Source organism: Taeniopygia guttata, chromosome 1 (assembly GCF_048771995.1).
Source record: "Taeniopygia guttata chromosome 1, bTaeGut7.mat, whole genome shotgun sequence".
Taxonomy (NCBI): Eukaryota; Metazoa; Chordata; class Aves; order Passeriformes; family Estrildidae; genus Taeniopygia; species Taeniopygia guttata.
Genome location: NC_133024.1, coordinates 74,111,254 through 74,122,577, shown reverse-complemented (window position 1 = coordinate 74,122,577; position 11,324 = coordinate 74,111,254). Strand labels below are relative to the sequence as shown.

Genomic DNA, 11,324 nt, shown 5'->3' with positions numbered 1-11,324 from the left:
ACCATCTAGATCAACCCCTCTGCCAAGGCAGGGTCACCTAGAGCAGGTTACACAGAAACGTGTCCAGGTGGGTTTTGACTATCTTCAGAGAGGGTCCCTGCCCTGTGGCCCTCCTTGGCAGCCTGTTCCAGTGCTCTGCCACCCTTATGTAAAGAAGTTATTCCTCATTTGAGGTGAAAAGTCCTGTGTTTTAGTTTATGGCCATTGCTCCTCATCCTGTCACTGGGCACAACTAAAAAGAGTCTGGCACCATCCTCCTGGCACACACCTTGGAGATATTCATGTGCATTGATGAAATCCCCTCTCAGTATTCTCTCAACTAAACAGGCCCAGATTCAGCAGTGTCTCCTAAAAAGAAAGATGCTCCAGACCTCTCAGCATCTTTCTGGCCTCTTGCTTCAGGAGTTCCTTGTACTATTTGAGCTTTCATTCCAATGACTTTGCAGATTAGGCAGGACTGTAGGGAGGAGTCTTTAAAAAAGGATAGAGGTGCATAGCAATTGCACACAGGTTTTTTTTTTTGTATAATGGGGCAATTATTGTTTTAAATCTGTGTATACGGTATTTATCAATTTAATGTAAGAACTAATTAACCTAGATGTAGTATATTTAATCTTTTCTTTTGTCTTATATTTCTCTTTTCCTTACTTCATTTTTACTTATTAGCTTGATCATTGTTTCTATTCTGACTTTATAGCACTTCATCACTTCACTCTAATAAATCAGAACTTTTTTCACATTTAAGTAAATGTAATTTTAATTTGATTATTTATAGGTGCAGTATTATTAAATTTGTGGTGCAATTAGTTCAAATAATTTTACACCAAAGACTTTTTTTTTAATGTAAAGAAGGCATGTCAGTGTTGTTTGTTTTTAAAATAGGTAGTGCACAACTGGAGACAAATCTTTGGGTTTGATTTTTTCAACTCTTTTGAGCACCAGCTTTCCTTCATTTCTATCATTCATGTTTTAATTAGTTATATGTCAACAATAATTAACAGTTACAGGCAATTTGAAACTAACATTCCTCACAATGCTAAGAAACAGAGAAGTTTTGAACAGTTTAGTGGGGGGGTGCCTGAATATATTGATGGCTAGGCATTCAAGCTATCACAACATACAGTTCAGTGTACATATATAGTTTCTCTGAAAGACAAATAGTTTATATTTGAGCTAAGAAAGGGCAGTCAGATAAGGAACTCAGAGAAGCAGGGAATTTGCAAGAGCACTTAGAATGAATATTTTTGGCCAATACTGCAATTTTCAAGGCACTAAAAGAGAGTTAATAGAAGTGAGAGATGAAAAAAAATGAAATCAGGTTGTTTACTTGTTTTCTTTTGCAGATGGACCAAGTATCAGCTAAGAAACATTATGCATAAGAAATCTGTAAGTAATAGAGGCAGCTGTCTATTTATTAGCTATAACTGACATTATAACCATTTCTCTGGCAAAAGTTGTGTCAGGTTATTTCCTGCCATACAATTGTATTTCTTTCTTCCGCTGCCTTTTTGTACATTTAGGCTTCATTATTCACTTTTGATCTTTTTATTGACCAAGTGACCTTCAAGGCTCATGGAACTGGCAGAGGCAGTTGGGCTGAAGTGGGAGCTGAAGATGAAATGCCGACAGGGGCAGACCTTGGAGGCACGACTGGAGCCTTAATGGGCCGGTGCCAGGGTGGACTGCACTGGCTGCATGACAATTGCCGAGGAACCCTGCAGAATGCACAGTCTCAAAATTTTTCTCGAGGTGAACTGGGAAAGTCATTTGAAAGCAGCCTGGGAAGAGATATGGCTTAGAGTAGAAATGAAGCCTCAATCTGGTCCAGGGCATGGATTAATGCGAGGAAGAATGCATTGCTTCAAGGCTGACCAGACTGTCCCAGGGATCAAATGCCAGTCAGGGCTGCAGTGAGGCAGCCGATGCTATATCTACAATGCTCAAGAGAGAGATTAAAGATAAGTAAAGTCTGATTTATGAATTCAGTTAGGGACATGGTTATTTATAATACAACATTCTTGTTTGATGTTCCTGTCTACATTTAATTTTATTTCTGATAGTGATATCTCTTGTTGCTGTTATTCTTCCAAGCCCTGCTCATTTTTCCTTTCCTAGTCATATATAAAATATTTTTGCGAGGTTCTTCTTAGACATAAATATTTCCATTTGGTCCATGTCCATTTTAGTTAAAGGAACAGCTACAGAAATGTTCTACAGAGGTAACACTGAAGTGTTGTTGTCTTCTAAAAATATTTTTTGGTATCATAACTGGAAGTAGTTTAAATAATGCATATTTAAAATATAGTTAGCTTAGTTCTAAATCGTATCTTTTTAATAGTATAGCTTTGTTGGGAAAATTCAAAACTTCTCTGGGTAGTTAATAGATGCCAGTTAAGGACTATTGCAGAGAGAATATACTTTCAAAATATGATCTAAAGATGGTTTGCATCTTGATTGAGGGATACTAAGAGGAAGGTGCCATATATTGGAAATTTTCAGGTGCAGTAGTTTGGCAGAAAAAAGAAAAAGAGACTGCATTTTTGGGAGAAGAAAGTGAAGCTGTAGAGATCAGTATAGAAGACAACTAGCTGACTTGTCTAAATAAATTATTAAAAAATTATAAAAACAATGAGCTATTTAATGTACTGAGTCTATATACATTATAGAATGCTTACCCCTGAAAACCCCTTAAGGTACTGTGAGGCAGCAACGAGGTTTCTTCCTCCTTTTCTTCAGGTTTAACAACAATAACTCTCTCAATCTCTTTTCATAGGAGAGGTGCTTAATCCCGCTAATCATCTTCATGGCCCTTTCCTGGACCAGCAATAAACAGGTCCAGATCTTTCTTTTGCTGGTGACCTCAGACCTGTACACAGTACCATGTCACAAGAGCAAAGCTGGAGGAAAATCCCCTTGCTCAACCTGATGGCCACACTTCTTTTGATGCAGCCCAGGTTGTGATTTGCCTTCCAGGCTGTGGGCGCACACTGTCAGCTCATGTTCAGCTTTTCACCCATGATAACCACCGAAACCTTCTCCACAGGGCCGCTCTGAATCACATATTTTCCCAATCTGTACTCATATCTGGGACTCTTACCAACTCAGGTGCAGCATCTTGTATTTAGACACACTGAACTTCATGAGATTCTTGTGCGCTCACCTCTCAAGTTTGTCCCTCTAGATAGCATCCTGTCCTGTTGTGTCCTTGGAGACAGCTTCATAAGGTGAAGGAGTTTTAGCAGTTTTAGAGAGCACTGTTCTTACCAAGATATCTCTTGGCAAATATGTGCAGCATATTTTCACTTTTTTGGCTTTTTTCACATTCATATGGTCATATGGTTTGATTATTTTTCCCAGATAAACATCTTCTTTCCATCAGGATAAGTTAAAATAATGTTCATGTTTTCAAATCTGGGTAGGCTTTGTTTCAAATCTGTCTGTGATGTTTCAGTGTGCATTAACCTGCAAGTTAGGTGTCACAGGAAAGTTGAGATACATGAAAAAAGTTCCTACTGTGTACAAAGTTAATGAGACAAGGCTAAGCTAGCTAGAGTTACTTCAGCATAAGCTAAGAGTGTCTATACAAGCAGCTACTATGAATCAGGTGAGATGGGTGAAACTTGCACCACATCTTGTTCATTTATATCAGCCCTTTATTGTGCTTTGAAATCTAATGTTTTGATATAGTATGCATCATAGGTTGTAAATATATAATTAATACAGTATTTCCCTGCTATGTTTTACATTCAATTTTCTCTTCCTGAGCTGCATTAAACTACTGCATTTAAAAAAACCCACTCATATTCATGAGTGAGTTGAGTTGTATTGATTTCATTTAAAGTTCTTAACTGATATATATTATTTTGTTCAGTGTTAGATTACTAATGTGTATGTACAGTGATACACAGCAGTGATATAACACTGAATATTAATAATGAGTTAGCCTAGAAGTAGTTAATTTAATACTCTTTCTCTTTACATTGCATACAACCCACATTTTCAATTCATACTTTCTTTAACACCCAGCCTGGTAAAGTTTCACATATAAGTTTTATGTAACTAGTCACTTGTGGTAGAGTGCACTATTCTATCACTCCAAGCCTGCTACATGAACAAAGTCTAGATCTTTAAGATGTGCCTTTTTCACAATGCTCTGATGCTGTTTACTCAGTATGAATCATGTATTTTGTGCTCCTAGGCTGTGTTAGGCTATGTGAACTTGCTTTGGGCTTGACAGTTTTACCCTAAGCGCCAGATACTGAAAAGCAGTTTAGGCTCCTCCACTTCCATCACTAAACTGCAAATTAGCTTAAGCAAGATCATTTTCTTTAAGAATGGCATGGTTAATTTGTTTTAAATGTCCTGGACATGGGTAATGTTATGAAAGGGAGGACTGGACTGCCATATAGGGTATAGTCCCACAGAGTTTACATACAATCTACATCTACAGTCTGCACTGCCCACACCTCTGTTTCCACCAGGAGTGTCCGAATTAATGTAGGGCTGTGATGCAGCTCACCAGAGTGGTGTCTTACTGAAAAACTAAAGGTGTTGGTTGCATGCCTTGGGGAAGGGATAAGGGCTTTCAGGTATGTTTGAGTCTGCAAGGTGTCCTTGGATTGTGTTGGAGGATGTAAAGGGGGGAGGAAAGCAATCCTAGTATAGGTTTGTCCTTATGTTTTTGGGAACTGACTACATCCCTCCTCCAGCTCAGGTTTAATCTTGGAAAAAAGCTGGCTGGTACAGTTGAATAATGAGCTAGTGGTTTTGATTATGTGAGTAAGTGCTTCAGTTTTCTGAAGCCTAGCCTCTTGTGCTTTCCAACATGGAGAACATGTAGTTCTTCTTTAGGATTCAGGAAAAATAGGTGGCCTGAATCATGCTATTGACCTACTATCTATTTGTAAAAAGGTCTGAACTTTGCCTTTTAGGCAAATAAAGTGATTCCCTGTTAGCTTTGACATGCACTTTCACACTGTTCCAGGGATTATTACCTTTCATCTCTCTGAGGGCCTAAATGAGACACAACGTTGCTGCTATAAACCAAAAAGTATAGATCCCAAGCAAGAGTTGCCACAGTTTTTTTATAATTTGGCAAAACTTTCCAATATTTACGTTAATAGACTTCAAGGAGCTTAGGATACTATTCTCCTGCCAGAGCTGCTAATGATGGCAGAAATCTTCTCTCTTCCTCTTTCTCCTTCTTCTCTTTCTCCTTCTTTTTATCTCTGAGGTTTCTGGAAGATATTAACATCTCTGTTAGTTTGTCAAATCCCTGGGAGATTTTCCCCAAACTGCCACACCTGCAAAGAAGCTGGAGGAAGCTGCTCTGTCTAGCTTCAACCAGAATGGCTTATCATTAAAATTAGACCGGCGTTGTCTAGTAAATACAGAACTGACAGCCTGTGGTGTATTACACTGTGTGCTGCTGCCTTCTCATGTAAAACAGCTGGTTTTAAACACCAAATGAACAAACAGCCTTTCAAAGGCAGTTTCCCTTCACAAAGCAGTGTTTGTTGCCCTCATTGGCCTCTCTGATATCACTGCACTGAGATACATATATAGCATAGTTAAGTTGCAGTAAAAAATTATTTTAAAATTTTAGTTATGAACCATAGGTGATACCAGTAAATTCAGCAGCCTCTAGGAACTCTCAGGAGAGGCTGAGGTCAGCTGTAGAGCACAGCATTAGGAAGGATGAATCAATCCTATCCTCCCATTTATCAAGGCTGATACCCATGACAGGCTGACAAAGAACTAACAGTTGTGGGAGAATATTTAGCCTCCAAATTTAACAAGCACTTTGAATGTTTGCCATCAGTACCTAAGTTTTCACAAAAATTCTTTTCCTCCACTCTTTCTTTTGTCAATACTGATAAAGCACCAGCCTAGGTCTATAGTGTCAGTCCAGGTTTGTTTTCAGCAGTAGAAACTTGCTTTTGGTTTAGATATTGGAGAATTTTTTATTTGTGCTCAGAATTGCATGTTAGGTATGTTTGTAAACCTTAGACTTCATAAAGAGGAAGACTTGAGCTTAAATACTGTAATTAAAGGAATTTTGGTCGGTCCTATAGAGCGCAAATAAGGCCAAGTGGTCAAATTCTAAAATGCATTTACACTTGCTTTTGACAGGACATAGGATTATGGATACTGCTGTTCATGGAATGCTGCCTGGAACATCTATAAGCCTTCAACTGCTTTGCAAGGCTTGTATCATTAAAACTGTGGAGTCATGGTATGCATGAACCTTAAAAAAATCCACAGAGCAGGAAAAAAATAGTTCAGATTTGAATTTCTAAATCTTGTTGTAATACAAGCTTGTTAGAATAGTATGCAGTGTCAGGCGAATCAGGCAAGAGGGAAATAATTAACAGATTCTTTGTTTCTTTTGACCTCAGCTTCCCTGATGCTGATTAGGGAAGTTTCTTCTAGGGTAGGAGGCCAGGAGTTTTCAGATGAAAAAAAATATTATACACAGACATGGCATAATATTATGTCACCAGTCACACAGTAACATGCCCTCAAAGGAAAATATATTGCAGTATTCATTTACAAGATCTTTTAACAGTCGTGTATGATAAATGTCATTTTGATTTGGTCTGGTATACTGTTCTGTCTTGAGATGATAATTCTTTGCATTTTAATTTTATTAATGTAGCAAGTTAGAAAATGGTGTTCTGGATCCACATAGTGAATTATTCATTGCATTTCAAATATTAAGTTGCCATCAAATGCTTTCTGATCTGCATTACATAGAGTCATGCTGAATCTCTAATGTTTGGACTGCCTGTGTAATGAAGAACCTCTCAGACAGTGTTCAATCAAAATACACTTGAGAGAAAGCAGACACAGTATTTTGATAAGCATCACAACTACCCCATAGTGTTATTTTGTTCAGGTTTTTTGTCTCCTATGCAGGAAGAATCCAGAGATCACCACATCTCTTCTTAGAACTACCTGCTCAAGCACAAGAGTTTTGATTTTAAAGCTATTACAATGAAATCATTAGATGAGTTTCTAGGGCTGCTGTTACTGGTAAAGCTGTTAAAATAATTATTTAAACATCTCTTATTTACCCGACAGAAAACATACTCTCACTATTCTTTATAAGAAACGTGATAATGAGTTCAAAAAACAAAACATGTCTGTAACATAGCCTTCGATTGCAGTCAGAAAAAGGTGCTCTTCACCCCTTTTTGTGTTGAGAATGTAAAAATAAAAAATAAAACAAATCAAAAAAAACAAACAAAACCCCAAAACAAACAAACAAACAAACAAAAAAACCCCCACCAGAACTCATATGACTAAAACCAGGACTTTTAAGAGTTTAAAATATATGGAGATTAAGAAGAAAGTTAACTGTTTAGAGAGTCTAAGTCAGAAGGGAATGTTTGTTATTTTTAGACATTGACTGAATTTATTCCTTGTTGTTTTAGCAGATATGCTGTTTTGCTTTTGTTGTATTTGCTGTTATTTTAATGGCTGAATCACCTGATCTCTGTTTTAGTGCTCCACAGACACAAGTACTGGAAGACAAAAATCTGCATCATTCAGGTACACCGGAGTTTTTTGTTTCGCTTCTTTGTCCTTGGGGGTCTGGGAGAGAAATTGCTCTCAGAGTAAAGCTGTGCTTCGTGCCTACAGCTGTTTCCGTGGCCAGTTTTACATCCTTAAGCATTCAGAAACACGCCCGTGCCCTCCTGGCACGCTGTAATTCTCAAGCTTTATTATCTTTAAAGCTGTGGTTCGGTGCTAAGTCGCTAGGTGGCATGTGGCAATGAAGCAGAAGGAGGTTTAATGCTGGGAAGTTCTGGAGAGCGCAGCTGGCACCGGACTCCTTGGAACAAACACGTCAGAGTTAATGCATTGCCATCTGCCTCTATCTTATTCACTTGTTGGACAACACATCACAGTTGTCTATTGCTCAACATGCTTTTACTCATAAATGATACCAAAATCTGTTCAAATATTTCCTTTTGATAACTCCATGAAAAATCACTGTGCGCCTGCTTGTTGTAGAAATAGTCTTTTCCTCTTCTCCCATCCTCTGCCTAATAAAAGCAGCCCCAGACTGCATCTTCTTAAAAACATAACTAAAGTATATTAAAAAAAGAAAGATAAATTAGGGAGATACTGTGTGTGAGGGAGAATGAGTAGGAGGACATATCAGTGCATATTATTCTATGAAATTGTTATGATTAAAATAAAAGATTATTATTACAAGCATTAAGCCTACAAAAGAAAAGTTTCTGTCCCATCTGTACAGTCAATTGAAGGAAAATGGATCTGCCGCTTATCAGAATTCTCTATCACAGAAATCAGTGTAAAGGTGGTAATTCTGCAGATGGAGGATACATTTCCCTATAGAAATAAGCAATAGGAGCAACAGACAGGTACAAAAAATAGTATCTGTTCTATCTGTCAGCCTTTAAAAGTTTCTACCCATGTTCTAGGATGGCATTGATTATACAAAGATCAGAAACAAAACGTATTGTGTATTTTTGTAACGTTGTCTTAGTTCATTTAAAAATGTCAGAGGCTGTGGCGATCTATGCCAAAATATGTGGGGAAGCTGCAGACTAAAATTTTTTAGTTTTGTATGCCATCCCTTGTCTTAAGAAAAACACCCTTCTTATTTCTAAATTTTAAGCAGTATCAGTGTTCAGGTAGCCTATGGAAGCCAGTGGTTTAGTGATGATGTCATCCTGTCCTGTGAGATGTGTTCCCTTCACTTACCTCTGAACACTCTCTATGGAAAGCTTTAAAGACACGAGAATCTCAGGTGGTGTATGGGTGGAAAGACACAGATACTTTTCCTGATTTTCGTTTCTTCATTTGCTGCCACACCCATCTGCAGATGTAGAAGTTACAATGCTGTGAGGTACACAGGAGACCTGAATTTGGGGAAGTGAAATTTTAAGGTACTGAATGCAGAGTCATGATCAATTTCAAAAACTCCCCGGAGAAACGAGGCTCAGGGGAGACCTCCTTGCTCTTTACAACAACCTGAAAGGAAGTTATAGTGATATGGGTGTCAGCCTCTTCTCCCAAGTCTCAAGTGATAAAATGAGAGAAACAGCCCCAGGTAGCACCAGGGGAGATGTAGGTTGGATATTAGGAAAGACTTATCTGAAAGGTTTGTCAAGCATTGGAACAGGTTGCCCAAGGGAAGTCACCATCCCTGAGGGTATTTAAAATATGTGGAGATGTGGTACTTAAGAGACATGGTTTCAGGGTAGTGTTGGCAGTGTTATATTAACAGTTGGACTCAATCTTGGAGATCTTTTTCAATGTAAATTATTCTCTATGATTTTATGAATTTGAGACTCTATGGTCTTGTATCTTCTGTCTGAAGAAGTTCTCATCCCTTGAGGGGGGCTCACACAGGCTAAGAGGCAAAGACCTGCCAACGACCCCTAGCTGATCAGCTGAGAGTTGAATTTCTGGTGCATCCTCTGTGATCCAATCCTTTCCTTTGGACCATTGGAATAAAGGAGGATACTGTCTGGGCAGCTATTACTTAGAGCCAGCCCTTATCAAGGTATTATTAATGCACAAAAGGATTACAAACAAAGAAAATATCAGGATTTGTCCAGTTTCATGACACTAGCCATAATTTGGTGTTTGATTTTTAAGCACAAAATAGGGTCCACTAAAAAGTTTTCTTTGGGAGCCACCTGTATGTCAGAGGGAGCGAAATGTCATATGAATTTGACATAATTAAAGAAACATATCAGATGATGTCTGAAAACATTTAAAAAGAAGAAAAAAATGTAATTTCCATTAGTCAGAGAGAAAGAAAATACTTGGAATTTAAGCAGTCAACTGAAGTAACTGATTATGTCTCAGTACAAGCTTTGTCATTAGCATAGCAAAAAAACCATTCCCTCTTATAATGAATTAAATGTTCTTCCTTTCTGGATAATTTAATTGCAGAGCGAATAGGTCACTTAAAGTTAAGCAAGTGATTCATAAAACATAGTCCTGCTCTGCCTATCTTGAGACATAAATTACCCCTGTGTCTGTGCTTTTTACTTTATTTGGGCAGTTTGTGTGTGGTTATTTCTGCTTATGCTTGAACTGATGCATTTCATTCTGACCGTGACCTTGATGGCTGCCCTGGGTTTTTATTCTATACTATGTCCCAGATTTTGAAGATGGTTAAAATTAAATTTCTCTTTAATAAGGTAATCTGTCTTAGCAGACATTGATTATCTACTTAAACAAGTATTTAATCACTCTTAATAGGACTGCAAAATGTCTTCATAATATAGTGAGGAATAAGAATTTATGAAGAGAGAGAAAAAGAAAAGAGAGATGCCTTTGTTTGTCACTGCAAACATTGTATCTGCAATCAGGAATGCATTTCAAATCCAAATAAGTGAATTAGGATGTCTACATTTGATTATTTGTCCAGACTGTCTTCATAGGCAATGAGTCTGATTCAAGATGCCTATTTATCTCTATTAACTCTTAAGTAAGCATTGCAAACTACTTCAATTGTGGTTGTCTAAACTTAAGTGAGACGTATCCTGCTCACCAGGACAAAATGTTTCACTACTGAAAAAACTTCCTTGCTGGTAGATAGCACGAGGAACAGCCTAAAAGAACTTGTTTCAAACTCACACAGGGTGAGATATATACCTCTTAATTTTGGATGCCTAAGTTCAAGATGAACAATTTTAGGAATAATTAATCTGGTTTTGACACTTATAGGATAAGTTGAATCACAGCACAGAGATGAGAACAGAGAGATTTGTGCCAATTTATTGTCTTCCCTTATCAGAACCATATTCAATGTGCATTGCAATGGTTGCTTGCAAGGGGTTTATCTTCAGGTGAGCAACGGTCCTGATTGTTTTGACTTCAGTTGTATGAGAATTCATACCCAGCAGCAGTACCAAAGGGAGTAATTCTGATATCAAGTCCCCCATGATCTGAGCCCCTGAAGATTTGGATCAAGCTTTGCAGTTTTTTTTTAGTTGTTAATCAGTAGCTATAGATGAGCAATTATGATAAAGCAATTGCACTGTGAACAATGTATGCTCAGCTAATTTTTTGCTTTAAGGAAGAGTGAAGACAATCCCAAATTGAATGGGCTGTCTGTATGAGAACCAGCAGGAGTGTGTGGTACAGTGTGGAGCAGAACTGATCAGTATCTAGGGGGAAGGTAAGCTTGGAAGGATGAGTGTGCAGCCACTGACTTACTGACTGCCAACTCAAAATGGACCCCAGACTCCAATGGAAGAAAGAACAGCACATCAGGACTAATTAGCATGAGAAGTGAGAGATATAGCTGGCAAACAGGGGTTTGAGTAGCCTCA

General features: G+C 38.0%; 1 long non-coding RNA gene across 1 annotated transcript in view; it reads right to left on the bottom strand.

Annotated features, from left to right (window-relative positions):
- Positions 1-2,681: 2,681 nt before the first annotated feature.
- Positions 2,682-11,324, bottom strand: part of LOC115495779 (uncharacterized) — a 28,637-nt gene continuing 19,994 nt past the window's right edge. Inside the window, exons 2-4 of the long non-coding RNA XR_012056736.1 lie at positions 8,737-8,851; positions 7,492-7,837; positions 2,682-5,237 (exon numbers count right to left, since the gene is read on the bottom strand). This is a non-coding gene — a long non-coding RNA (uncharacterized lncRNA). The remainder of the gene's footprint in view (positions 5,238-7,491; positions 7,838-8,736; positions 8,852-11,324) is intronic.